Below are 27,636 nucleotides of genomic sequence, written 5' to 3'. Positions count from 1 at the left end.
TCTCTTGCAAAAGGATATTCCTTTTGTTTTTGACGATGATTGTGAGGAAGCCTTCAAAATACTTAAGAGGGCCTTGATAACTGCACCTATTGTTCAACCACCTGATTGGAACCTACCTTTTGAGATCATGTGTGATGCTAGCGATTATGCTATTGGTGCTGTCCTAGGGCTAAGAGTCGATAAGAAGTTGAATGTTATTCACTATGCTAGTAAAACTCTAGACAGTGCCGAGAGAAACTATGCTACTACGGAGAAGGAGCTTTTAGCAGTCGTGTTTGCATGTGAAACGTTCAGGTCTTACATAGTTGATTCCAAAGTCACTATTCACACTGATCATGCTGCTATTAAGTACCTCATGGAGAAGAAGGACGCTAAACCTAGACTTATCAGATGGGTTCTCTTGCTACAAGAATTTGATTTGCACGTTGTCGACGGAAAGGGTGTTGATAACCCAGTAGCGGATAACTTGTCTAGGTTGGAGAACATTCTTGATGACCCACAACCTATTGATCATAGCTTTCCCGATGAGCAATTGAATGTCATCAATGCTTCACGTAGTGCACCGTGGTATGCTGATTATGCAAACTATATTGTTGCCAAATACATACCACCTAGTTTCACGTACCAGCAAAAGAAGAAATTCTTCTTTGACTTGAGGCATTACTTTTGGGATGATCCTCACCTTTATAAGGAAGGAGTAGATGGTGTTATTAGACGTTGTGTACCTGAACATGAATAGGGACAGATCCTACAGAAGTGTCACCCGAGGCCTACGGAGGACACCATGCGGGAGATAGAACTGCACACAAGGTATTGCAATCAGGTTTCTATTGGCCCACTCTCTCCAAGGATGCCCGTAAGTTTGTCTTGTCTTGTGACGAATATCAAAGAATAGGTAATATTAGCAAACGTGGGGAAATGCTTATGAACTATTCACTTGTCATTGAACCATTTGATGTTTGGGGCTTTGATTATATGGGACCTTTTCCAAAATCCAATGGGTATACTCACATCTTAGTTGCTATTGATTATGTCACTAAGTGGGTAGAAGCTATCCCCACTAGTAGTGCTGATCACAACACCTCTATCAAGATGCTGAAAGAAGTTATCTTCCCTAGATTTGGAGTCCCTAGATATCTAATGACCGACGGTGGTTCACACTTCATTCATGGTGCTTTCCGTAAAACGCTTGCTAAGTACGATGTCAACCATAGAATTGCGTCTCCCTATCACCCTCAGTCCAGTGGTCAAGTAGAGCTAAGTAATAGAGAGATTAAACTAATTCTGCAAAAGACTGTCAATAGGTCTAGAAAGAATTGGTCTAAAAAGCTCGATGAAGCACTGTGGGCTTATAGAACTGCCTATATGAATCCCATGGGCATGTCTCCGTACAAAATGGTGTATGGGAAAGCATGTCACTTACCTCTTGAGCTAGAGCATAAAGCTTATTGGGCAATCAAAGAGCTCAACTTTGATTTCAAACCTGCCGGTGAGAAGAGGTTATTTGATATTAGCTCGCTTGATGAATGGAGAACTCAGGCATATGAGAATGTCCAGTTGTTCAAAGAGAAGGTTAAGAGGTGGCATGATAAGAGGATACAAAAGCGTGAATTCAATGTAGGTGATTATGTCTTGCTATATAACTCTCGTTTAAGATTCTTTGTAGGCAAGCTTCTCTCTAAATGGGAAGGTCCCTATGTTGTTGAGGAAGTATATCGTTCCGGTGCTATCAAGATCAACAACACGGAAGGTAATTGTCCGAGAGTGGTAAATGGGCAGAGAATCAAGCATTATATCTCAGGTACTCCCATAAATGTTGAAAGCAATATCATCAATACCATAACTCCGGAAGAATACCTGAGGGATATTTATCAGCCTGTTTCAGACTCCGAAAACGAAGAGGTATGTGATTCGGTAACAAAACAGAGTCCAAAACTTTTCCAGTAGGAAATTTTCTACATTTTGGAATATTTGAAAAAAATACAAAAATTGGAAGTAGTCCGGAAAGTGCGCGAGGAGGCGACAATCCTGCACGGCGCAGGCCCACCCCCTGGTCGCGCCATGAGGGCTTGTGGCCACCTCGTGCGCCTCCCGGACTCCGTTTTCATGCGGGGTACTCCTTCTGGTCTAGAAAAATCATTATATTTACTCCCGTTTGGTCTGACCCCTGCATCATATGGATTTCCTCTGTTTTTTGCTTCGAGCCTGTTTCTGTTGCAGATCTAGATCGCTATGACTTCCCCAAAAGCTCCAAAGAAAAAGATCTTTGAGAAGGTCATCAATACCTACCTCACGGGAGTGCTGCAACACCCTCAATCTATCGAGATGCGTGAGGGGATGTTGCAAATCCGTGATGTTGAGGGTCCTAAGAAGACTAGAAGCGTGGAGACGAGGCTCGAAGCAATGGAGCAACAAGTCTTCAAGTGCCAAGCGATGGTGGAGCGTGGACTCAACGCCAACCACATGATGATCACGGAGTTCACCAACAAGCACATGATTGATTCCAATGACATTGGGAAGCACCTCTCTAGGCTCTATGACAGGGTTGATCAACTCCAGGGCCAGATCTATGTCCTGCTGAACCAAAACTGTGAGTATGAGTATAAATTTAAATCAATACGGTTGGCTGCAGATTTGAGGATTACGGAGACTCGTTCACTTTCCATGATGGAGCACCTATGCCTTGGAAGCCGGAGGATCAAACTCATGCTGCAACAACTCCACCATCACCACCAAAGAAAGGCAACTGAGCATTGGTATGGGCAATCCCCTTGGCTTGTGCCAAGCTTGGGGGAGTTGCCCCGGTATCGTATCACCATCACATATTTTGCCTTTACCTTTGTTTTAGTTTTCCTTTTCAGTTTTCTCTTTTTCTTGTAGTTTTAAAAGTCTTAGTGTTTTAGTCTTGAGTTTTTCGTGTGAGCCATATAATAAAGAGTGTCTTAGTTGAAGGGCTTTGCCTCTTTCCATCATCAAAAGAGTGAGAATAGAACAAAAGCATGAAAGATCATGTAATGATCCTATGGGAAGTGATGGCTTCACATATAAAGAGAATGAGGATTGAAACTTGTTGAGGGTCGGCAAACGTAGACATTGGTCATTGTTGCAATTAATAGGAAGTGATAAAGAAGGAGAGGTTCACATATAAATATATCATCTCTGACACCATCTATGATTGTGAACACTCACTAAACTATTGCATGCCTAGAAGTAGATGTTGGACAAGGAAGACAACATAATGAATTGTGTTTGCTTGGCTCCGAACAATGTTATATGATTAGAGATCCCTTAGCATGTGACGATTGCTTCCACCTCACATTAGCCAAAACTCCCGCACCAAGTAGAGATACTACTTGTGCATCCATAAACCTTCAACCCAGTTTTGCCATGTGTGTCCACCATACCTACCTATGGATTGAATAAGATCCCTCAAGTAAGTTGTCATCGGTGCAAGCAATAAAAATTGCTCTCTAATATGTATGATCTATTAGTGTGTGGAAAATAAGCTTTGTACGAACCTGTGATGAGGAAGACATAAAGGCGACAGACTGCATAATAAAGTTCTTTATCAGAGGAGGCAATATAAAGTGACGTTCCTCCGCACTAAGAGGGCACGCATCCAAACCTCAAAAGCGCATGACAACCTCTGCTTCCCTCTGCGAAGGGCCTATCTTGTACCTTTACTTTTTGCCCTTGAAAGACTCATGGTGATCTTCACCAATTCCCTATTTCGCCTTTGTCTTGGCTATCGTCATATGCTTGGGAAAGATCTGTATTCATATGTCAACTTGGAGGTAAGTATTCATGAATTATTATTGTTGACATTACCCTTGAGGTAAGCAGTTGGGAGGCAAAACTGTAAGCCCCTATCTTTCTCTGTGTCCAGCTGAAACTTTGATCTCATGAGTACCACGTGAGTTGTAGCAATTGTAGAGAATGAAAGAATGATTGAGTATGTGGATTTGCTTTACAAGCTCTTATTTGACTCTTTCTGATGTTGTGATAAATTGCAATTGATACAATGACTAAAGGCTATCGGTTGTTACTTCTCGGTAAGGTTCTTGATCCATGATTTACTTTGTGATGGAATTATCACTATAGCATGAGAGATTATATATTGGTATTGTTGTTCTGATCATGATCATGATGCATGCATGTTCGTATCTTGTTTTGTCGACACCTCTCTCCCTAAACATGTGGACATATTTATTGAGCTAGGCTTTCGCTTGAGGACAAGAGAGGTCTAAGCTTGGGGGAGTTGATACATCCATTTTGCATCATGTTTTCATGATGATATTTATCGCTTCTTTGGCTGTTATTTCGCTTCATGGTACTATTCTTATGCCTTTTCTCTCTTATTTTGCAAGGTTTACATGAAGAGGGAGAATGTCGGCAACTGGAATTCTGGCCTAAAAGTGGAGCAAAGTTGAGAAACCTATTCTGCGCAACTCCAAACGCCGTAAAAATTAACGAGGATTTTTTTCCGATTTATCAAAAATACTGGGCCAAAGAAGTGCCAGAGGGGGGCGTGCAGGTGGCCACAAGCCTGCACCGTGCGGCCACCCCCCCCCCTAGGTCGCGCCATGAGGGCTTGTGGGCAGCCTGCAGGCCCACTTGCCCCCCTCTTTTGCTATATGAAGGGTCTCGTCCAGGAAAAAATCAAGGAGGAGCTTTTTCGTGGTTTCGCCGCCGCCACGAGGCGGAACTTGAGCAGAACCAATCTAGAGCTCCGGCAGGACGATCCTGCCGGGGAAACTTCCCTCTCGGAGGGGGAAATCGTCGCCATCGTCATCACCAACACTCCTCTCATCGGAGGGGACTCGTCACCATCAACATCTTGATCAGCGCCACCTCATCTCCAAACCCTAGTTCATCTCTTGTAACCAATCTTCGTCTCGCGACTCCGATTGGTACTTGTAAGGTTGCTAGTAGTGTTCATTACTCTTTGTAGTTGATGTTAGTTGGATTGTTTGGTGGAAGAGTTTATGTTCAGATCCTTGATGCTACTCATTACCTCTCTGGTCATGAATATGATTATGCTTTTGTGAGTAGTTACTTTTGTTCCTGAGGACATGGGATAAGTCATGCTAATAGTAGTCATGTGAATTTGTTATTCGTTTGATATTTTGATATGTTGTATGCTGTTTTTCCTCTAGTGGTGTTATGTGAACGTCGACTACATAACACTTCACCATTATTTGTGCCTAGAGGAAGACATTGGGAATTAGTAAGTAGATGATGGGTTGCTAGAGTGACAGAAGCTTAAACCCTAGTTTATGTGTTGCTTCGTAAGGGGCTGATTTGGATCCACTAGTTTAATGCTATGGTTAGACTTTGTCTTAATTCTTATTTCGTAGTTGTGGATGCTTACGAGAGGGGTTAATCATAAGTGGGATTCTTCTCCAAGTAAGGGCAGTACCCAAGCGCCGGTCCACCCACATATCAAACTATCAAAGTAACGAACGCGAATCATATGAACATGATGAAACTAGCATGACAGAAATTCCTGTGTGTCCTCGGGAGCGTTTTTCCTCCTATAAGACTTTGTCCAGGCTTGTCCCTTGCTACAAAAGGGATTGGGCCACCTTGCTGCATCGTTGCTACTTTTGTTACTTGTTACTTGCTACGAATCATCTCACCACACAATCACTTGTTACCGACAATTTCAGTGCTTGCAGATATTTCCTTGCTGAAAACCACTTGTCAGATCCTTCTGCTCCTCGTTGGGTTCGACACTCTTACTTATCGAAAGGACTATGATTGATCCCCCATACTTGTGGGTCATCACATGACATCCAAGAATGGGGGCATAACGTCGGAGACCTCACCAGATGGGGATTCCTTCACAATATACTACGACAGCAACTTCTCCTTAGATATAGCAGAAGGCTTAGCGTGTGGGCGGAAGCCAACTAGGTGTTGAAGCCCCTCATCATGAACGTGAAGAAGGTCCATGAACTCCTTCCAGGTAGCACATAGTTGTTCCCCATTTGTCATCGAGGTCATAGTGTGATCGTCATCAGGGAGAAAGTGGACAGTAACAAAGAATTGGGCCACTATCTGAGGATCAAAATCATGATGAAATGTGATGAGCTCCTCAATCTAAAGTTGTTTCACCATGGTCAGAGCTTCACCAAAGTATGCAGGGTCCTTCTTCAGATGGTTCATATCAATCCACTGGACTGGTACATATATATTCTTCTTTGTCTTGATCACATCTTCATAAATAAGAAACTATTGCTTAGACCAGAACATGTCACCTCCAGGGAACTGAACCCCATTGATGTCATAGGGGGTTGAAATTTAGGCGAAGCTGAAACTCTGCAAGTGGCATAACATCCCAATCAACATGATTCTTGTTCTTCTAAGAAGGCTTCTTAAAATTGCACTTCGGAGCTTGTGATCCTTCGGGAATATCTAAAGAACGAGGTCGCTTGGAACTGGCATCTCGAGGTGGAGTAGAGTGCCTGGAGCCACCACCTATGACACGCAAATGCAAACACAACACAATAACAAAAGAAGTCATGACAAAGATCAAAATGCACCAGAAAATCCCAGATAAAAGAGAGTTGGAAGGGTAAAACATGTGTGCACAGGGAACGTATGTAGTATCGCTGGTCGAGCGGTAGTAAAATTTTACTACCACTCTGACAGCGGTAGTACCGCCCTGAATGCGGTAGTACCACTGCTCAAGCAGTAGTAAAAAATAGTACCATTCTGACAGCGGTAGTACCGCTCCAGGAGGAGTGGTAGTACCGCACGGGCGACTAAGTGCTAGATCTGACCATGGAACTGGCAGATCTGGTATTACTGGAGACCCCAACTCACGTATTGCACCCTACACACAAAAGATCTACCACACAAGAACTCCCCAACCCTCCTAGCATGAAGATATGGTGCCATGATACAAAGAACGAACATACATGCCCCTAACCCTAGATTCAACAAAAACGAGGCAAAAACAAAGGGGACGAGGGGCGGTACCAAGGTCCATGGCACGAGGGAGAGGATCCCACCAAACAGAATCGGCGGAGAGTGGCCGGAGAAAGAGATCCGACGAGTCCCTCCGGCATCAGCTCTTGAGAAGAGAGAAAGGAAAAGAGGGAGCCACGAGATGAATGGGTATGGGGAGAGAGAACTGCCCCTGCCCTAAAATAACCCCCTGCGGCCCTGGCAGTGCGGTAGTACCGTAGTCATCGCGGTAGTACCGCTTGTCCAGCGGTAGTAAAATTTTACTACCGCTAGCTGAGCGGTAATTCCGCTCGTCCACCGGCAGTAAAAATTTATTGCCGCACTGGGAGCGGTAGTACAGTGCCCTGATACGTCTCAAACGTATCTATAATTTTTGATGGTTTCATGTTGTTATCTTGTCATCTTTGGATGTTTTATGTACCTTTTATATCTTTTTTGGTACTAACTTGTTAATTCACTGCCAAGTGCCAGTTCCTTTTTTCTGTGTTTTTGGCTCTTTTCAGATCTGATTTTGGAACGGAGTCCAAACGGAATAAAATCCCCGAAATAAATTTTTCCCGAACGGAAGAAGATCACGGGGCTTGAGGGCCAAGGCAGGAGAGCTACAGGGGGCCCACAAGCCCTGTAGCCGCCACCAGGGGGTGGCGGCTACCAGGCTTGTGGCCACCCTGGCGCCCCCCTGACCTAGCTCCTTCGCCTATATATTCCCTAAAATATAGAAAAAAAAATAGGGGAATCCCTGAGAACACTTTTCCGCTGCCGCAATCTTCCGTTTCCGCGAGATCTCATCTGGAGACCCTTCCCGGTGCCCTGCCGGAGGGGACTTTGGAGTTGGAGGGCTTCTACATCAACATCATTGCCCCTCCAATGACTCGTGAGTAGTTCACTTCACACCTACGGGTACATAGTTAGTAGCTAGATGGCTTCTTCTCTCTCTTGGATCTTCAATACAAAGTTCTCCATGATCTTCATGGAGATCTATCCGATGTAATCCTCTTTGGCGGTGTGTTTGTCGAGATCCAATGAATTGTGGATTTGTGATCAGATTATCTATGATATATATTTGAGTCTTTGCTGATTTCTTATATGCATGATTTGATATCCTTGTAAGTCTCTCTGAGTCTTGGGTTTTGTTTTGCCAACTAGATCAATGATTCTTGCAATGGGAGAAGTGCTTGGTTTTGGGTTCATACCGTGTGGTGACATTTCCTAGTGACAGAAGGGCCAGCAAGGCACGCATTATGTTGTTCCCATCAAGGGTAACAAGATGGGCTTTTATCGTAGATATGAGATTGTCCATCTACATCATGTCATCTTGCTTAAGGCGTTACTCTGTTCTCTTGAACTTAATACACTAGATGCATGCTGGATAGCGGTCGACGTGTGGAGTAATAGTAGTAGATGAAGAAAGTATCGGTCTACTTGTTTCGGACGTGATGCCTATAGATATAATCATTGCTATAGATGACGTCACGACTTTGCGCGGTTCTATCAATTGCTCGACAGTAATTTCTTCACCCACCGTCTTGCTTTCATGAGAGAAGCCACTAGTGAACACTACGGCCCCCGGGTCTATTCACACCTATCGTTTCCACTTTTGCTTTTACTTTGCTTTGTTTCTTTTTTGCTTTCAGTTCTCACTTGGCAAACAATCTATAAGGGATTGGCAACCCCTTCATATCGTTGGGAGCAAGCTCTTTGTGTTTGTGCAGGTACTTGTGATATTCCTTCACTGGATCGATACCTTGGTTCTCAAAACTGAGGGAAATACTTACCGCCGCTGTGCTACATCACCCTTTCCGCTTCGAGGGAACACCAAAGCAAGGCTCCAAGGCCACGGGGAAATCCTTTGCATATTTTCCTAGGAAGTCCCTAAAGGCATAGCCGTAGCAGAAGGATTCCTAGTGCTGTTGCTGAGGAGTATCAAGACAAGAACAGTCTCCCGTCAGCACGTGTTTCTCGCACCGTTGGAAGGTCTTTTGTTGCAGTAGCAGAAGTATTTCTGGCGCCGTTCCCGGGGAAGGAGATATCTATCCAACTAGGTCTCACAAACTCATCTCTTGTATTTACTTTTTTTGCCAGTTGCCTCTCGTTTTCCTCTCCCCCACTTCACATTTGCCGTTTTCATTTGCCTTTCTCCTTTGCCATTTTCGTTCGCCCTTTTCTCTCGCTTGCCTTTTCTTTGCTTGAGTGCTATGTGCCTTCAATATGCTTGCATCTTCGCTTGCTGAAAATCTAGTGATATGGATCCTCACCCACTTGTTAATCTCTTTAAGAGATCCAATTATGCTGGTCCAATTGCTAGTAAGTTGAGTGCACTTGACTTTTTCTATGGAGTTTTGCTTGAGATGCGTGAATCTAAAAATTGTGATGAAGAAATTCATGAAGTGATTCACGGGGGCTCCTTGGATGAAAAGCATGATTGCAATGGTTTCACTATAAATTCTATTAGTGACAATCATGCTAAAAATATGCAAAACCCTAAGCTTGGGGATGCTAGTTTTGCTTTGACCACTACTTATTGCAATAATCATGATTGGGGTGATGATCTTTCTTACGATCTTGAAAATTTGTTTAAACCTCATGATGTTTATGATATTTGCAATAATATTGAAAGTGGGTTTGGAGAAGTCATGACTTTAGTTGATGATAATCCCACTATTTTTGAAGAGCGTCAACTTTGCATGCATGGGGATCATGAAAAGAATATCCTATGGGATAGCTATATTGTTGAACTTTAATATGATCCCACATGTAATTTCTATGAGAGAGGAAAATATTTTGGTATAAACTTTCATGTTACCAAATTACCTCTCATTATGTTGAGATTGGTATTGTCTCTTTCTTCTTCCTTGCATATGGTAACTATTGGTTGTCTTGACAATCTGTTTTCCTATAAAATGCCTACGCATAGGAAGTATGTTAGACTTAGATGTGATTTTCACATACTTTATGATGCTCTCATTGTGCTTCAATTCTTGTCTTTTGTGTGAGCATCATTGAATTATCAATGCCTAGCTAAGGGCATAAAACAATATCGCTTGTTGGGAGGCAATCCAACGAATCGATCCTTTTTCTTTCTGTTTTGTGTTTTCCACACTTTCATAATTCTGTTATAATTGTGTTTTTTGTGTTCCTTTTTGCGTTTGTGCCAAGTAAAACCGTTATGATTAGTCTTGGGGATGATCGTTTGGTCATGCTGGAAAAGACAGAAACTTTCTGCTCACGAAAAGAATTTCATTTTTTTGTAAGAGCTTTTGAATTGATTCTTTTTGCTGCTGATTTGTACGCAAATTCTTTAGACTGTCGTAATTTTTCAGAATTTTTTAAGTACCAGAAGTATACGAAGTATACAGATTGCTACACACTGGTCTGCTGTTAACAGATTCTGTTTTTGTTGAGTTGGTTGCTTATTTTGATGAAACTATGGATAGTATCGGGGGGTATTAGCCATGGAAGATTGAAAATACAGTAACCCAACACCAACGTAAGTTGAATTTAAGTTTGCTACAGTACCTAAGGAAGTGGTGGTTTGCTTTCTTATACTAATGTTATCACGAGTTTCTGTTTAAGTTTCGTGTTGTGAAGTTTGCAAGTTTTGGGTGAAGTTCTTATGGACGAAAAGATAAAGAGTGGCAAGAGCTCAAGCTTGGGGATGCCCAAGGCACCCCAAGATGATTCAAGGATGTCGTAAAAGCCTAAGCTTGGGGATGCCCGGGGAAGGCATCCCCTCTTTCGTCTTCAATCCAACGGTAACGTTACTTGGGGCTATATTTTTATTCACCACATGTTATGTGTTTTGCTTGGAGCGTCTTGTATCGTAGGATTCTTTTATTTTTGTTTTGTCACAATCATCCTTGCTGCAGACCTAGAGAGGGAGACATGCACTCACCGTGATTTTGTCAAGCTTCACTTATATCCTTTGGTAGACAATTCAGCTCACATGTGCTTCACTTATATCTTTTGAGCTAGTTGATTTTGCTCTATGTGCTTCACTTATATATTTTAGGGCACAGCGGTGCGTGGCTTGGTAGTTGATCTATGCTTTTAAAGTAGTCTCAAAAGGGGTGGTTATCCAAAGGGATATGAAAACTTCCACCTTCATGTGCATTGAATAGTTAGAGAAGTTTGATTCATCTCAATTAGTTTTGAGTTGTGGTTGTGGTAATATTGAAGTTATGCTAGTAAGGTGTTGTGTATCTAGAAATACTTGTGTTGAAGTTAGTGATTCCCGTAGCATGCACGTATGGTGAACCGCTATGTGATGAAGTTTGAGCATGATTAGTCTATTGATTGTCATCCTTTGTGTGGCGGTCGGGATCGCGTGATGGTTTATACCTACCAACCCTTCCCCTAGGAGTATGCATTGAATGCTTTGTTTCGATTACTACTAAAACTTTTGCAACAAGTATATGAGTTCTTCATGACTAATGTTGAGTCCATGGTTTAGATGCACTTTCACCTTCCACCATCACTATCTTCTTAGTGTCGTGCAACTTTCGCCGGTGCACAAAACCCACCATTAGCCTCCCTCAAAACAGCCACCATACCTACCTACTATGGCTTTTCCAAAGTCATTCCGAGATATATTGCCATGCAACTACCACCATGACATGTGCCACCACTTCTACATTGCCATTGCATGATCGTAAGATAGCTAGCATGATGTTTCCATTAATGTCTATGACATGCTAGATCATTGTCACGGTACACTACCGAAGGCATTCCATATAGAGTCATCGTTGCTCTAAGTTTTGAGTTGAAAGTGTGATGATCATCATTGATGGAGCATTGTCCCATGTGAGGAAATAAAAGAGGCCAAAGATGCCCACCCAAAAAAAAGAGGCCAAAGAGCCCACCAAAAAAATGATGAGAGAAAAAGAGAGAAGGGACAATGCTACTATCCTTCCACACTTGTGCTTATTAAGCACCATGATCTTCATGATTGAGAGTCTCTCGTTTTGTCACCACCATATAGCTAGTGGGAAATTTTCATTACATAACTTGGCTTGTATATTCCAATGATAGGCTTCCTCAAATTTGCCTTAGGTCTTCGTGAGCAAGCAAGTTGGATGCACACCCACTAGTTTTCTTTAAGAGCTTTCACATATTCTTAGCTCTAGTGCATCATTTGTATGGCAATCCCTACTCATTCACATTGATATCTATTGATGAGCATCTCCACAGCTCATTGATATGCCTAGTTAATGTGATCATCTTCTCCTTGTTTGTCTTGTAACCTCCACCACACTCCACACCACTTATAGTGCTAAAACCATGGCTCACGCTCATGTATTGCGTGAGAGTTGAAAAGGTTTGAGAAAGTAAAGGTGTGAAAACAATTACTTTGCCAATACCGGGGTTGTGCATGATTTAAATTCGTTGTGCAATGATGATAGAGCATAGCCAGACTATATGCTTTTGTAGGGATAACTTTCTTTTGACCTTGTTATTTTCAAAGTTCATGATTACCTTGCTAGTTTGCTTGAAGTATTATTGTTTCCACGTCAATAGCAAACTATTGCTTTGAATCTAATGGATCTGAACATTCACGTCACATAAGAGGAGTTACAAAGGACATCTATGCTAGGTAGCATGAAAGCATCAAAAATTCATTCTTTATCACTTCCCTACTCGAGGACGAGTAGGAGTTAAGCTTGGGGATGCTAGATACGTCTCAAACGTATCTATAATTTTTGATGGTTTCATGCTATTATTTTGTCATCTTTGGATGTTTAGGTACCTTTTTATATCTTTTTTGGGACTAACTTATTAATTCAGTGCCAAGTGCCAGTTCCTGTTTTTTCTGTGTTTTTGGCTCTTTTCAGATCTAATTTTGGAATAGAGTCCAAACGGAATAAAATCCCCGAAATAAATTTTTCCCAAACGGAAGAAGATTAGGGGGCTTGAGGGTCAAGGCAGGAGAGCTACAGGGGGCCCACAAGCCCTGTAGCCGCCACTAGGGGGCGGCGGCTACCAGGCTTGTGGCCTACCTGGCGCCCCCTGACCTAGCTCCTTCGCCTATATATACCCTAAAATATAGGAAAAAAAAATAGGGGAATCCACGATAACACTTTTCCGCCGCCGCAAGCTTCCGTTTCTGTGAGATCTCATCTCGAGACCCTTCCCGGTGCCCTGTCGGAGGGGACTTTGGAGTTGGAGGGCTTCTACATCAACATCATCGCCCCTCCAATGACTCGTGAGTAGTTCACTTCAGACCTATGGGTCCATAGTTAGTAGCTAGATGGCTTCTTCTCTCTCTTGGATCTTCAATACAAAGTTCTCCATGATCTTCATGGAGATCTATCTGATGTAATCCTCTTTGGCGGTGTGTTTGTCGAGATCCGATGAATTGTGGATTTGTGATCAGATTATCTATGATATATATTTGAGTCTTTGCTGATTTCTTATATGCATGATTTGATATCCTTGTAAGTCTCTCCAAGTCTTGGGTTTTGTTTGGCCAACTAGATCTATGATTCTTGCAATGGGAGAAGTGCTTGGTTTTGGGTTCATACCGTGTGGTGACCTTTCCCAGTGACAGAAGGGGCAGCAAGGCATGCATCGTGTTGTTGCCATCAAGGGTAACAAGATGGCCTTTTATCGTAGATATGAGATTGTCCATCTACATCATGTCATCTTGCTTAAGGCGTTACTCTGTTCTCTTGAACTTAATACACTAAATGCAGGCTGGATAGCGGTCGACGTGTGGAGTAATAGTAGTAGATACAAAAAGTATCGGTCTACTTGTTTTGGACATGATGCCTATAGATATAATCATTGCCATAGATGACGTCACGACTTTGCGCGGTTCTATCAATTGCTCGACAGTAGTTTGTTCACCCGCCGTCTACTTGCTTTCATGAGAGAAGCCACTAGTGAACACTACGGCCCCCGGGTCTATTCACACCTATCGTTTCCACTTTTGCTTTTACTTTGCTTTGTTTCTTTGTTGCTTTCAGTTCTCACTTGGCAAACAATCTATAAGGGATTGACAACCCCTTCATAGCGTTGGGAGAAAGCTCTTTGTGTTTGTGCAGGTACTTGTGATATTCCTTCACTGGATCGATACCTTGGTTCTCAAAACTGAGGGAAATACTTACCGCCGATGTGCTACATCACCCTTTCCGCTTCGAGGGAACACCAATGCAAGGCTCCAAGGCCACGGGGGAAAACCTTTGCATATTTTCCTAGGAAGTCCCTAAAGGCGTAGCCGTAGCAGAAGGATTCCTGGTGCCGTTGCTGAGGAGTATCAAGACAAGAACAGTCTCCCGTCAGCACGTGTTTCTGGCGCCGTTGGAAGGTCTTTTGTTGCAGTAGCATGCCCCTCTTGTCAAAAACACTTGGAAACTTTGCTCTCCTTGAATGAAAAAACTTTGAACCTTGCCAGAAAAAAAGCCATAGAAAAACCCAAATGAAGATAAGAATAGACACGCACGCACTGGAACACAGAACTGAATCTTCTGACGAAGAGAGGGCAATGGCCAGAGCCACCAATGTTTGAGACAAATGGTATGACAACGCGAAGAAATATCCTTAGGTTCATGACCACAAGTCGTCTTTGAAGCACAAGTGCCATCAGCAATGGCTAAGTGAAAGACGTGATCAATTTATGCATAATGAGGGGAGGGATAGTTCATTGAGAGAACAAAACTCCCCCTATGTCCATGCCTACACCTAGAGACAAATATAATGATGAGTGAGGTGTGGTGTGCCTAGTTTCAATCCACATTACTTGAATCAATGATATTTAGCTCATGCCTTAACTCGTGAAACCTTGCTTCGTCTAGAGGTTTAGTGAAAATGTCTGCAAGTTGCTCTTGATTGTTGATGAAGAGGACCTCAATATCTCCTTGCTTGATATGATCTCGAATGAAATGATCGTGAATATCAATATGCTTGGTCTTGCTATGTTGCACTGGATTGAGAGATATCTTGATGGCACTCTCATTGTCACATAGAAGAGGCACTTTGTCACAAGCGACAACGTAATCCTTTAAAGTTTGCCTCATCCACGGTAATTGAGCACAACAACTTGTGGCAGCTACATACTCAGCCTCGATGGAAGAAAGTGACACACAGTTTTGTTTCTTCGAAGACCAACTTACCAAAGAGCGGCCAAGGAATTGGCATCCTCTAGAGGTTGACTTCCTTCCGACATAGTCTCCATCCCAATCTGAGTCAGAGTAACCTACTAAACTAAAGCTTGCTCTTTGGGGGTACCACAAGCCAAAGTTTGGAGTATGAGCCAAATATCAAAAGATTCTTTTGATTGCCGCATAGTGGCTTTCCTTTGGTGTGGATTGAAACCGTGCACAAATTCCCACACGCAGCATGATATCTAGTCTAGATGCACAAAGGTAAAGCAAGGATCCAATCATGGAGTGATATACCTTTTGATCCACTCCTTTACCATTGGGATCATTGTCGAGCTTGCATTTGGTTGGCATGGGAAATTTGACCGGCTTGACGTCCTCAAGCACAAACCTCTTGAGATGTCTTGAGTGTACTTGTCTTGTTTGATGAAGGTTCATTATCTTCCTTGTTTTATTTCAAACACGAGAAAGAACTTCAACTCTCCCATCATAGACATCTCAAACTTCTCGGTCATTAGTGGAGCAAACTCTTCATTGAAAGATTCGTTAGGAGAACCAAATATAATATCATCAACATATAGTTGGCATATGAACAAATCCCCTTTTACTTTTTTGGTAAAAAGGGGGGATCAATTTTTCCAATCTCAAACCCACGGTCTTGCAACAACTCAGTAAAGTACTCATACCACGCACGTGGGGCTTGTTTAAGGCCGTAGAGTGCCTTCTTGAGTTTGTATACATGAGTGGGGAACTTGGGATCCTCGAATCCCGGGTGTTGTTTAACATATACCAACTCATTTAAAGGACCATTAAGAAAATCACTCTTCACATCCATTTATTGCAATTTAAAATCATGATGAGAATCAAATGCAAGCAACATGTGAATAGATTTAATACGAGCGACAATTGCAAAGGTTTCACCATAGTTGATACCCTCGACTTGGGAGTAGCCTTGAGCCACCAGTCATGCCTTGTTTCGAATGACAACACCATTTGCATCCTCCTTTTTCTTGAAGATCCATTTGGTTCCAATGACATTATGTTCCTCCGTTGGATTTGGCACTAATTCCCAAACTTGATTGAACTCGAAGTTGTTAAGTTCATCCTGCATGGCTTCAAGCCAGTCCTTGTCATCGAGCGCATCATCAATATCTTTGCTTCATGTTGACGTTGAGCTTCATTAGCAAAGTTGATGATGGTTTGTTGAGTCTCACTCTTCCTCTTGAAGAAGTATACCCAAGTGTATCTTGAGTAGTCATCCACAATCACCAAGCAATAATTTCTTCCCCCAAGACTATCAAAAGATGGAGGACCAAAGAGATCCATGTGAAGGAGCTCCAAAGGCCTCTTAGAGTAGATGATAGTTGTTGGATGGTGAACTGTTTCATGAAGCTTTCCTTCAATACAAGCAGTGCAAGCACGGTCTCCGGCAAAAATCACATTTGTTAGTCCATGAGGAGACTTTGCAAAGATCTCATATTGACATGAGCTAGACGGCGATGCCACAGCCAACCCACATCAACTTTAGCCATTAGACAAGTCGCGATCTTAGTAGGTCGTTCCGAAAAGTTCACCACATAGAGACTGTTCTCGACATGTCCAACAAAGGCTAATTTAAGAGTCTTGCTCCACAAAAGGGTCGCGGTATCAAGATTAAAGAATGTGGCAAAACCCATAATTGCAAGCTGACGAACGGAAAGCAAATTGTATGCAAGGGACTCAACAAGCATGACCTTGTCTATAGATAAATCTTGAGAGATGACCACCTTGCCAAATCCCATTACCTTAGAAGTTGAGGCATAAGAAAATTGGACATGGGTGGGCATAGATGGAATTGGATGCACATCCACCACCACGTCCTTGCTCCCGGTCATATGATTTGTTGCTCCACTATCGAGCAACCATGACACTCCATCGGAAGCAAACTCTTGCAAGAGATCAATGCTTGGATTTAGGTACCCATTTTTGAATGGGTCCTTTGATGTTAGAAACAAGGGTCTTAGGAACCCAAATATCCCATTTAATATACTCATAATAGGAACCGGCAAATTTGGCATAAACATGCCCATCACTAGCACGACATAAAACATAAGAGGGGTTAAAATCGCCGGTAGTCTCGGTCGGGGTGGTTTTTCCCTTCTTGGCATTGTCACTCCATTCCTTGTTCTTCATCTTCTTATGAGTACTCTCACCCTCTTTGACAAAGATGTCCTTAAGAGGGTAAGATAGCTTGGTCTTGTTCTTCTTTTTCTTCTTAGACTTGGGTGCAAATCCAAGTCCCTTCTTTCCTACAACTTCCTTTTGATTACTCAAAAGGTCATTTAGATTATTCTCGCCTTGGATGCATTTCACAAGGCCCTTTTCAAGTTGTTCTTTCAACTTGGCATTCTCCTCCACAAGATGCACATGCTTACAACAAGGGTTAGTAGCACAAGCATTATCAATTAGAACAAAAGGAGGACAAGTAGAAATCTCCTTGGTTAGTTTTACTTGGAGTTGATCATGAGACTCCTTAAGAGATAAATGGGCACTTTTCAAGACCTGGTGGGCCCTGTCAAGTGTATCAAATTCTTCCTTGAGTCTATCATGGCCAACCCCAAGTGCAACTTTCTCAGATTTAAGCACACGAGTAAGAACACTAGCATGATCAAGATCTTTTTGTAATTTACCATGATCAACGTTGTGTGACTCCTCAAGAGCCAAACAAAGACCACACTCTTATTCTAGAGCAATGGATAGTTCTGCTATCTCATCGACGTAATCATGACTATGTTCTTGCAACTTGGAGATAGTATCCTCATGAGTCTCAATGAGATCATTGGCCTCACCAAGTTGTTCCAAAAGAGCAACAAAGTGCTTCTTGGTTTCACCTTTGATCTTACACAGGAATTTGTCAAACTCATTCTCATCAAGCTACACTACCTCACTATTATCAACACAGTCCAATAAAGAAGGAGAGGTGGTGAGAGTGGTCTTGATGATGGGGGTTACCTTATTGATACCTTTGGCCATGGGGCACTTGGCGATACGTTCTCATTGGTGGTGCCGAAGAGAGACACCTTGGGGGAGGAAGTTGCACTGACCACTATAGCCGTCGCCATCCCCTCACGACATGTATCATCTTCATCATCATCGGAGGTGTACTATTCATGGGCCACCAAGCTCCTTGGAGGAGTCTTCTTGGTGAAGGTGTTCTTTCTTGGGAAAGACTTGGCCCTGTCCTCGCGAATGAGCTTGCCCCCGTTCTCTTCCCTCTTCTCATAAGGACAATCTGCCACGAAGTGACTCACATTGCCGCAGTTGTAGCATGTCCGTACTCGTTGCTTGTTCTTGGACCCACTTGAGTTGTCCTTGGAGAAGTTGGGCCTTGAGTTTCTCTTGTTGGCTGATACGTCTCCATTGTATCTACTTTTCCGAACTCTTTTGCCCTTGTTTTGGACTCTAATTTGCATGATTTGAATAGAACTAACCTGGATTGACGTTGTTTTTAGCAGAATTGCCATGGTGTTGTTTTTGTGTAGAAATAGAAGTTCTCGGAACTTCCTCAAAATTTACAGAGATTTTTTCTGGAATAAAAGAAAAATACATGCGCAAATATCCACCGGAGGGGGCGTGCTAGTGGGCCACAAGATCACATGCCGCCACCACCCCCTAGGCCGCGCCTTGAGGGCTTGTGGGGCCCACGTGGCACCACCGCCCCCAAACTCAGCTCTATATCTTTCGTCTAGCCCGGAAAAATATCACAGAGAAGGTTTCATCGCGTTTTGCGATACGGAGGCGCTGCCAAATCCTGTTCTTCATCTGGAGGGCAGATCTGGAGTCCGTTTCACGCTCCGGAGAGGGGAAATCGTCGCCATCGTCATCATCAACCTTCCTCCATCGACAATTCCATGATGCTCTTCATCGTTCATGAGTAATCGCATCGTAGGCTTGTTGGACGGTGATGAGTTGGATGAGATCTATCATGTAATCGAGTTAGTTTTTGACGGGGATTGGTCCCTAGTATCCACTATGTTCTAGATTGATGTTGCTACTACTTTGCCATGCTTAATGCTTGTCACTAGAGCCTGAGTGCCATGATTTCAGATCTGAACCTATTATATTTTTTGAAGGAAAACTATAAGGGAAACCCCCCACAACGAGTTTTTTAAAATAATAAGAACCCAAATTCGCGCCCGTGGGGACTTGAACCTAGGTGGCTGGGTTGTACATCCACTCCACTAGCCAAGTGAGCTAGGCTCACTTCCATCTGAACCTATTATGTTGTCGCCAATATATGTGTGTTTTAGATCCTATCTTGCAAGTTGTAGTCACCTACTATGTGTTATGACCCGGCAACCCCGGAGTGACAACAGCCGGAACCACTCCCGGAGATGACCATAGTATGAGGAGATCATGTATTCACCGCGTGTTAATGCGTTGGTCCGATTCTTTATTAAAAGGAGAACCTTAATATCCCGTAGTTTCCATTAGGACCCCGCTGCCATGGGAGGGATGGACAATAGATGTCATGCAAGTTCTTTTGCCTAAGCACGTATGACTACATACGGAATACATGTCTACATTAGATTGACGAACGGGAGCTAGTCACATATCTCTCTGTGTTATAGCTGTTACATGAATCACATCCGTCACACTCATCCATCACCGATCCACTGCCTACGAGTCTTTTACTACTGGTCCTTGCTATGTTACTTTGTCTAGGCTTGTCCCTTGCTACGAAAGGGATTGGGCCACTTTGCTGCTACTGTTGCTACTGTTGTTACTTTGCTGCTGTTTCTATTGTTGTTCCTTGCTACTTCGCTGTTACTTGTTGCAAGATCTTTTCCAACACTGTTGTCGGGGAAGAATAGTTACTCGCCCACGTGCAACCTACTGGCGGCATTGATACAACAGTTAGGAATAGTCTGCCGTCAACAGATCGTTTCTGGCACCGTTGTTATCATACTACTTTGCTACTGATACTTTGCTTGCAGACACTAATCTTTCAGGTGTGGTTGAATCTGACAACTCAGCTGCTAATACTTGAGAATACTCTTTCGCTTCCCCTTGGCGAACCAACAAATTTAGGTTGAATACTCTACCCTCAAAAACTGTTGCGATCCCCTATACTTGTGGGTTATCATTGCCCCAAAACTGCCTTGAAGCAAGAGCCTTGTGCTCGTGATAACCATACTTTGTGTCTTCGGGGCAGCCATCTTCTTCCTCTTCTTCTTCATCAACAATGGTCTTGGTTCTCAAAGCAAGGTTGGGTGATGTTGTCTTCGATCGGACACGAGCAATATCATTGTCGGTGGTCTTGTTCATAATATACATAGCAATGAACTCATCCAACACTTCGCCTGAGGTCAAGGAGTGGAAATCTGGTCTTTGACGAATGACGGAAGACATGGATTTCTTGAATGGCATGATGGCCTTGAGAAACTTGCGCTTGATCCAAGTGTCATATGTATCTTTGATCCCAGGGTCTTGTAGAGCAACGGCAAGAGCAGTCACCCTTCGATGGAGATCACGGGGGTCCTCATCTTCTAGCATCACAACCTCATCGGCATGATCAAGAACCACTTCAAAGTTAGATTGTTGAATGCTTGAGCTCCCCTTGTATGTGCTCCCAACAATCCTTTGCACGGGTGAAGGGACGCAGGTGAGGCAAATCTTCTAGAGGAACCGTGGATTGAAGTATGAACAATGCGGAATGGTTGTATTGGTTGTCCGCCTCTTCTCTTGGAGTGAGGTTCCTTGGATCACGTGGGTAATAGCCCTGTTCGATGATTCTCCAATGCTTTGTTGATCTATGACTCAAATGAGACTTGATGGAAAAGACCCAATTAGTGAAATCACCTTTAACGAGTTTAGGAGGAGGACTAAGGTTGTTAATATGCGGTGTAGGGACCGCTCCTCCATAGACCGTGGGAGGACGAACCGAAGAAAAAGTTCCCATCCCATTCTTGTCGAGAGGGGAAGAAGTTCGAGTACCTTTAGCCGCTTCCTTGTCGGAATTGGCCTCCGACTCTGATGTGGTGGGTTTAACCACAAGCAACGGGTCAGGAGAATTCTTCATCCCATCAAGTAATTCTTTAAGCAAGGATTTGACTTCAGTAGTCACGGACATCTTGAGTGAAGCCATGGCCTCATTCAAGTCGTCCCATGTGACCGAAACAAACCCCATGGCCTCGGACCCTTGGGTTAAACCTCACCATCGTCAACCATACTATTCGGGTGGTCAAACCCTTAATAAAGAGACGTGGCTTTAATACCAATTGAAAGGATCGATATGGTTGACTAGAGGGGTTGAATAGGCAACTACCAATTTTTAGCTTGTCTTAACAAATTAGCGTTAGCAACAAAAGGTTCTCTATATGAACGACTAGGTGAGCAACCTATATGATGCTAACAACAAGGATAACAAGTGCAAGCAAGGAATACACCACAACAATAAAAAGTACAAAGTAAAGGTCAGAGATAACCGCAAGTGGAACCGGTGGAGACGAGGCTGTGTTATTGAAGTTCCTTCCCTTTGACAGGAAGTACGTCTCCGTTGGAGCAGTGTGGAGGCACAATGCTCCCCAAAAATCCACTAGGGACACCGTATTCTCCTCACGACCTCACACAATGCGAGATGTCGTGATTCCACTATTGGCTCCCTTGATGGCGGTAACCGGCCTTTACACACAAGGTTGGGGCTATCTCCACAAAGCTTGGAGGCTCCCAACAAGACCACGAAGCTTCACCACAATGGAATGTGGCTCCGAGGTGACCTCAACCGTCTAGGGTTCTCAAACACCCAGGAGTAACAAGATCCACAAGGGATTAGTGGGGGAACCAAATATCTCTTGGTGGAAGTGTAGATCAAGGCCTTCTCAAGCAATCCCTAGCAAATCAACAGGTTTGATTGGCTAGGGAGAGAGATCGGGCAAGAATGAGCTTTGGAGCAACAATGGAGCTTGGGAAGGTAAGAGGTAAGCTTCTCAGGGAAGAAGACACCTTTATATAGTGGGGGTACAATCAACCGTTACCCACCCACCAACTGCACTAGCCAAGCGGTACTACCACTGATAGGAGCGGTCCTACCACTTCTAGGAGCAGTACTACCGCTCCTAAGAGCAGTACTACCGCCCGGCAGCTCACCAACCATGGTAGTAAGAAAATACTACCATGCCTACCACTGTGGAGGGAACAGGATGCGCAAAAACTCCGACGGAGCGGTAGTAAAAAAACTACTACTGCCCAGAGGGCGATAGTACCGCCCATGGAGCGGTCGTCAAAAATTACTACCGCTGGCCCTTTTGCACATACATGGAAAACAAGGTTGGAGCTCCATTTGTAGCAAGGGAAAGGTGGTACAAAGTAAATGTGTACGTGATGATTCCACCCAAACCTTTCCAACACGGACCCCCTCTTAATAGTACGGCTTTCCTAGGACTCAAATCCACCAAAGAGAAACATAGAAAACAACCGTCTTCGAAAGACTCTGAGGGGCATCGAATCATTTTGTGCCTAGTCATGAATTATCTGAAATGCTCAATGCATACGATTAGTCTGCATAGGTATTGTCATCAATCACTAAAACTACTTAGGGAGAAATATGCCCTAACAATAGCTCTTCTAATCTTTTCTAGAGATCTCTAATTCTTTTCAAGTGTGACGTAAGTATGGATTCCATCAGTAATATTCCTTATCCAAGATCGCTTTGAATTATTTTTCATCGTTGTCTCAACCATTCCTTATTCATTATTCCGGAGTGTCTTAGTAATTCTTGATGGTGATTCTTTCCGTTATTCTCAGCTTGGAAGACCGAAGAAGTGTTTCTATTAAATCTCGTCCATTCTTTTGAAGAGTCGTCATCTGAGCTTGTTGCTATCATCTTGAATTGTTTCAATCATGAGTAATTCCTTCCATATCTATCTGGTGCATTTCAGATTTGTTTTCATTTCTCGATCCTTCGAAGGCCATCATTTCAGAAGATTTGTTCCTTCTCAACTTTCAACTTTCATTCTCAAATTCTTCTCAATTGTTGTCTCTTTGGTCGTCTCGCAATTATCTCGATGCCTTGGTGAAGCTTTCTATTAGGCAGATCATGGCCTCTTCGTTCTCATGTATCTCCATTCATTCTTGGTATCCTCATTCATTTATGAATTCTTTCCGGTGTTTCTTACAAGATTTCTTCAAGTTTGTGCTCCATCTCTCTCAGTCCAATCTTTTCAAGAAGAATAAGCGCTATGCTAAATCCATTGTTTCTCATCAATTTAACTTGATGAAGGATAAGCATAACATAATTAATATTATTGTTTCATCAAAGTGATCTAAATCATTCTTCCTTAGTTGTTCATGATATCAAATTCTTTATCCCAAGTGCTTCATCTTTTCTTTCCGGATTTCCAAGTCTTCTCAAGTATCTCTTTGTTAAGCTTAATCTAAGTGGTTGCAAGGCCATAATATTATTGTTTTCATCATTCATTTCTTTTGATCATTCTTTTGTATACGGAGGTTCTCCACGGTGGTTCTTCAAGGTTTCAATTCTTTCTCAAGGTGTTCTTCAAGATTCTTGTTGGAGGAGCTCAAGTATTATTTCTCTTGCATTCCAAAGTGCAATTCTTCCTCCATTATCCTTCGAGGTGCTGTTATAGAATTCTTTATTCATGAGGAGTCACGAAGAGAATTTGTTTCAAGAATGAGATAATTAAACCCAACTTTTCTTCCATTGAGCTATCTTGGTTTGGATTTCACCAAAAGCTTTTCCTAAGAATTGTTGCCAATATGGTGATTGTTGTTGATCCAAGTTCTCAATGTATCATCTTGGTGAAAGAAGTTTTACATATCTTGTTGCTCCCAAGTAATCAAATGTTTTCGTTAGTGCCCAGTTGTCACCTCATTATTTGAGATGGTTTTCATAAGTCCACAACAAGCTTGTTCTTTTTGTTTTTGATTTCCAACAACTTCGTTCAATTCTTCTTTGTAAGGCTGCTTATCAAATTCAGTAGTCGTAGAAGTTCTCATTTTCTTCTCCGTCAAATGATCTAGTTTCTATTATTTGTTCCGGAGGCTTTGTGATGTTGCTCTATTTATCCGTTATCTTGTTTGATCAAGATCATGTTCTTTCCTTGCTTATCCATTTAACCAGAATGTTGTGTCCTCTTGTCAAGTTCTTTCTATCTTATCAAGTTTTACCTCTCTTTCCTACCGAAGTGTTGCCGAAATTTCTTTTGAATTCTTGCTTGTTCCTCATGTCATTCATCTCTTTGCAATCTCCAAGATTCATTGGTTTCACTCGTCTGTCAAAGAAGCAACTAAGTTTTACCTTTTTCTCTTTCTCATCCTCTTCCCCTTTCATTCTTAGATCTCGGGTCAAGATCTCTTGTAAGTGGAGGAAAGTTGTAACAGCCCGGAACCGATGCTCCAAAAGATTCCCTTTTTTATTCCGTTATCGCTGTGTGATTTATTTGGCTGTCGCATTCATCTTTGCATCATGCGCATCATACGCATTGCATCGGCACTCCATTGTCGTTAATTTTCAAAACTTGCATCCGTTGTTAGTTGATGTTTCTCTTCATATTGTCGTTGACCGTTTCGGCACTAACCACACACGCATGCGGTCGTGGCATCATTAAAATATATATTTTTAAGCATGTATAAACTTTCTCAAATTGGGTTGAAAGTTGGTGTCCAGTCTTATTTAGTGTAGGTAGGCCGCGTACCAAATTTCATTGCAATCGGAGTTCGTCTGATACACGAACCGTTATATGCATAGTGGCACTATAGCCGATTTATTCGTCAGATGTTTTCGGTGTTAAAAACCATCTCACAGGCTGCAAAACGTTCCTCTCTTCTCAACCTAAGGCCTTCTACACAACCCACTAGACTCACCTAGTCCCTCCCTCCATTCATGGTCATTGGATCGCGATCGGACGGGTGTCATTCAACCCACCATTCCCCAATCCCTATATATAAACCCACCTTGTGGAGAGAGTCTCTCACTCTCTCGGGTTTCCCCCTTGTCAAAAATTGCGGCCACCCCGCTCAAAAACCTTCCCCTTAGTCACCCAAACCCTCCATATCAAGAAATCCTACCCCAAGGCAAAATTGGACCATGGGATCCCCATCCAATGGCCTAAAATCGCCGAAGAAAACCCACCCCAAACAATGTTCGCGGCCAACCCGAACATGTCTAGCCGCCGCGAGTGCATGCACCCTTGTCCCCGAGCTCCAGATCGGGAGCGCCCATAGCCCCGTGGCTCCTTGCTGCCTTCGCGCTGCCGCCGGATGGAGGCTCTGGCTATTCCTCGCCCTAGGCGATAATTTGCTACATTGTCCTCGTGCTCATGTTGGCCCAGTTCAGACAGATTCGGGCCGTGTCACGTTTTTTTTACTATTAGCTTTTTTTAATTATCGAGGACATTTAATAATTACAGAAATTCCATTAATTTGCATAGCTCATAAATAAATAATCGTGCATCTGATGTAATAACTTTATATATGTAAATTGCTGAGAATTTTGTGTAGTTTAATAATATCCAACTTTCATCCATGTTAAATATATTTAAACTTGATGTTTGTTTAAATTTACGTAAATGCCATGCCAAAATGATTTACTTAATAACTTTTGATCTGTAACTCCGATGCAAATGTTCTATACATGTAACTTGACCAGAAAATGTGTAGAATAACAAAGTTACATTTATTTTGTTGTTTAACAACTCTAAAATTGTGTTATAGGGAGAGTAGTATCAAAATCTTAATTTGCATTTGAGGACTTTTCGGAATTATTATTTCTTATTTTGGCCTCATTTAAATTTGCTTAGAATCTCATGTAGTTTAATAATATCTTGTTGAATCCATCTTCTAACATGCTTGTGGCTATCATTTGCATACATTTTGCATCCATATTATATTATCTTGTGTCGGTCATATCTTTTAGACCGTAGCTTCGTTTTAAATGTTCTCTATATGTAAATCGACTAGAATGATGGGTAGAATCATATGATCCACGTTATTTTGTTGTTTAACAAATATAAAATATGTTTATCTCAGATCTAGACCAATTTCGAAATTAACCTATGGGGTCATTTCGGAAATGCTATATGTTGTTTCCGACCTCATTTAAAATGCCTAGATAGTGTAGTTTATTTATGCTTCACCTCTTGTCATGTTTAAGAACATTTAATATTGTCGTGTACCTAAATGGAAACGAACTAAGTAATTTAAATATGGAGTTCTGTTAATATACTACTCGTTGCATATTGAGCTTCACTTAAAGTGTAGAAGTTGATTGTTGTGCTTTGTCATACCATGCATAATTAATTGAACATGCATCATATTTGTTTGCGCACCATGTCTTGCATATGTTGTGATGTTCATTGTGTGTTGATTGTTATTTCCCGATTGTTTTCTCTTGATAGAGTTCCGAACCGCTTCCAAGTGTGAGGATTCGCTCGACAACGTCAGTTCGTCTACTTCACGGATTCGTTCTTCTTCCAAGCGGGATCACAAGCAAGATGATCATTTACCTAGATACCACTACTATCATTGCTATGCTAGTTGTCTCATTTCTATAGTTGTGTCTCGCTGCCTACCACCTGTTATGTCAAGCCTCCAAACATTGCCATGAAAAGCCTCTAACCCACTCCACATCCCAACAAACCGTTGTTTGGCTATGTTACTACTTGCTCAGCCTTCTTATAGCGTTGCTAGTTCCAGATGCAATTGCTTACGTGTGACAACATGGATTCTTTTGAATATCACCATATTATTGCTATTTAATTTAATACACCTATATACTTGGTAAAACATGGAAGGCTTGGCCTTCTAGCTCGGTATTTTGTTCCATCTTTGTCGTCCTAGTTACTACCGGTGTTATGTTCCATATTGAGCGCTCCTAACATGCTTGGGGTTGTTATGGGGACCCCCTTGATTTTTGTTTTGGTATACAACTCGTCTGGAAAGGCCCAACATTGATACTAAATTTGCCTAATAACTAATGAACCGCATAGAGAGTAATTAACCCGTGGATAATTAATCAACCCCCGGGCGAGTGATCCTCATGAGTGTTGGTACAAACTAGAGCCGTGTGCGAGGCCAACCCGTGGAAACTCGGGAGATTTCTGTCAGGCAATTGTATGTTGTGCTTATACGACGTGTCATGAGAACGAGATAAGCGGCTCCTATCGGGTTCGTCGATGCGTCGAGCGGACTTGCTGGATTTGTTTTACCCTTCTCGAACATCTTGTGCAAGGGATTCTGAGGATACTTTAGGCTATCTCGAGGTTTAGGTTTTCCACTGGGAATCCGAGGAGATCACAGGTTTTCCATGGTCGAGGTCTCCAACGTAGCTTGTGGTAGTTTGTGATGGACTAGTGGGAGCACCCCTGTAGGGTTAAATCTTTCAAAAAGTCGTGCGTGCGGTTATGTGGCAACTTGGAAACTTTGTTTAACACCCGGTCATAGCAAACCTGAAGCAAACTTAATTAAAACTTGACAACTGTGTGCATAACCGTGAATGTCTCTTCATGTGAGCTCTATATCCGAGAGAGGACACAGTGGGGTTATGTGTGACGTAAGTAGATCTCAAGGA

The sequence above is a fragment of the Hordeum vulgare genome, chromosome 7H (assembly GCF_904849725.1).
Source record: "Hordeum vulgare subsp. vulgare chromosome 7H, MorexV3_pseudomolecules_assembly, whole genome shotgun sequence".
NCBI lineage: Eukaryota > Viridiplantae > Streptophyta > Magnoliopsida > Poales > Poaceae > Hordeum > Hordeum vulgare.
The sequence above is the reverse complement of the archived record's forward strand: the minus strand, read 5'-3'. Positions refer to the sequence as shown.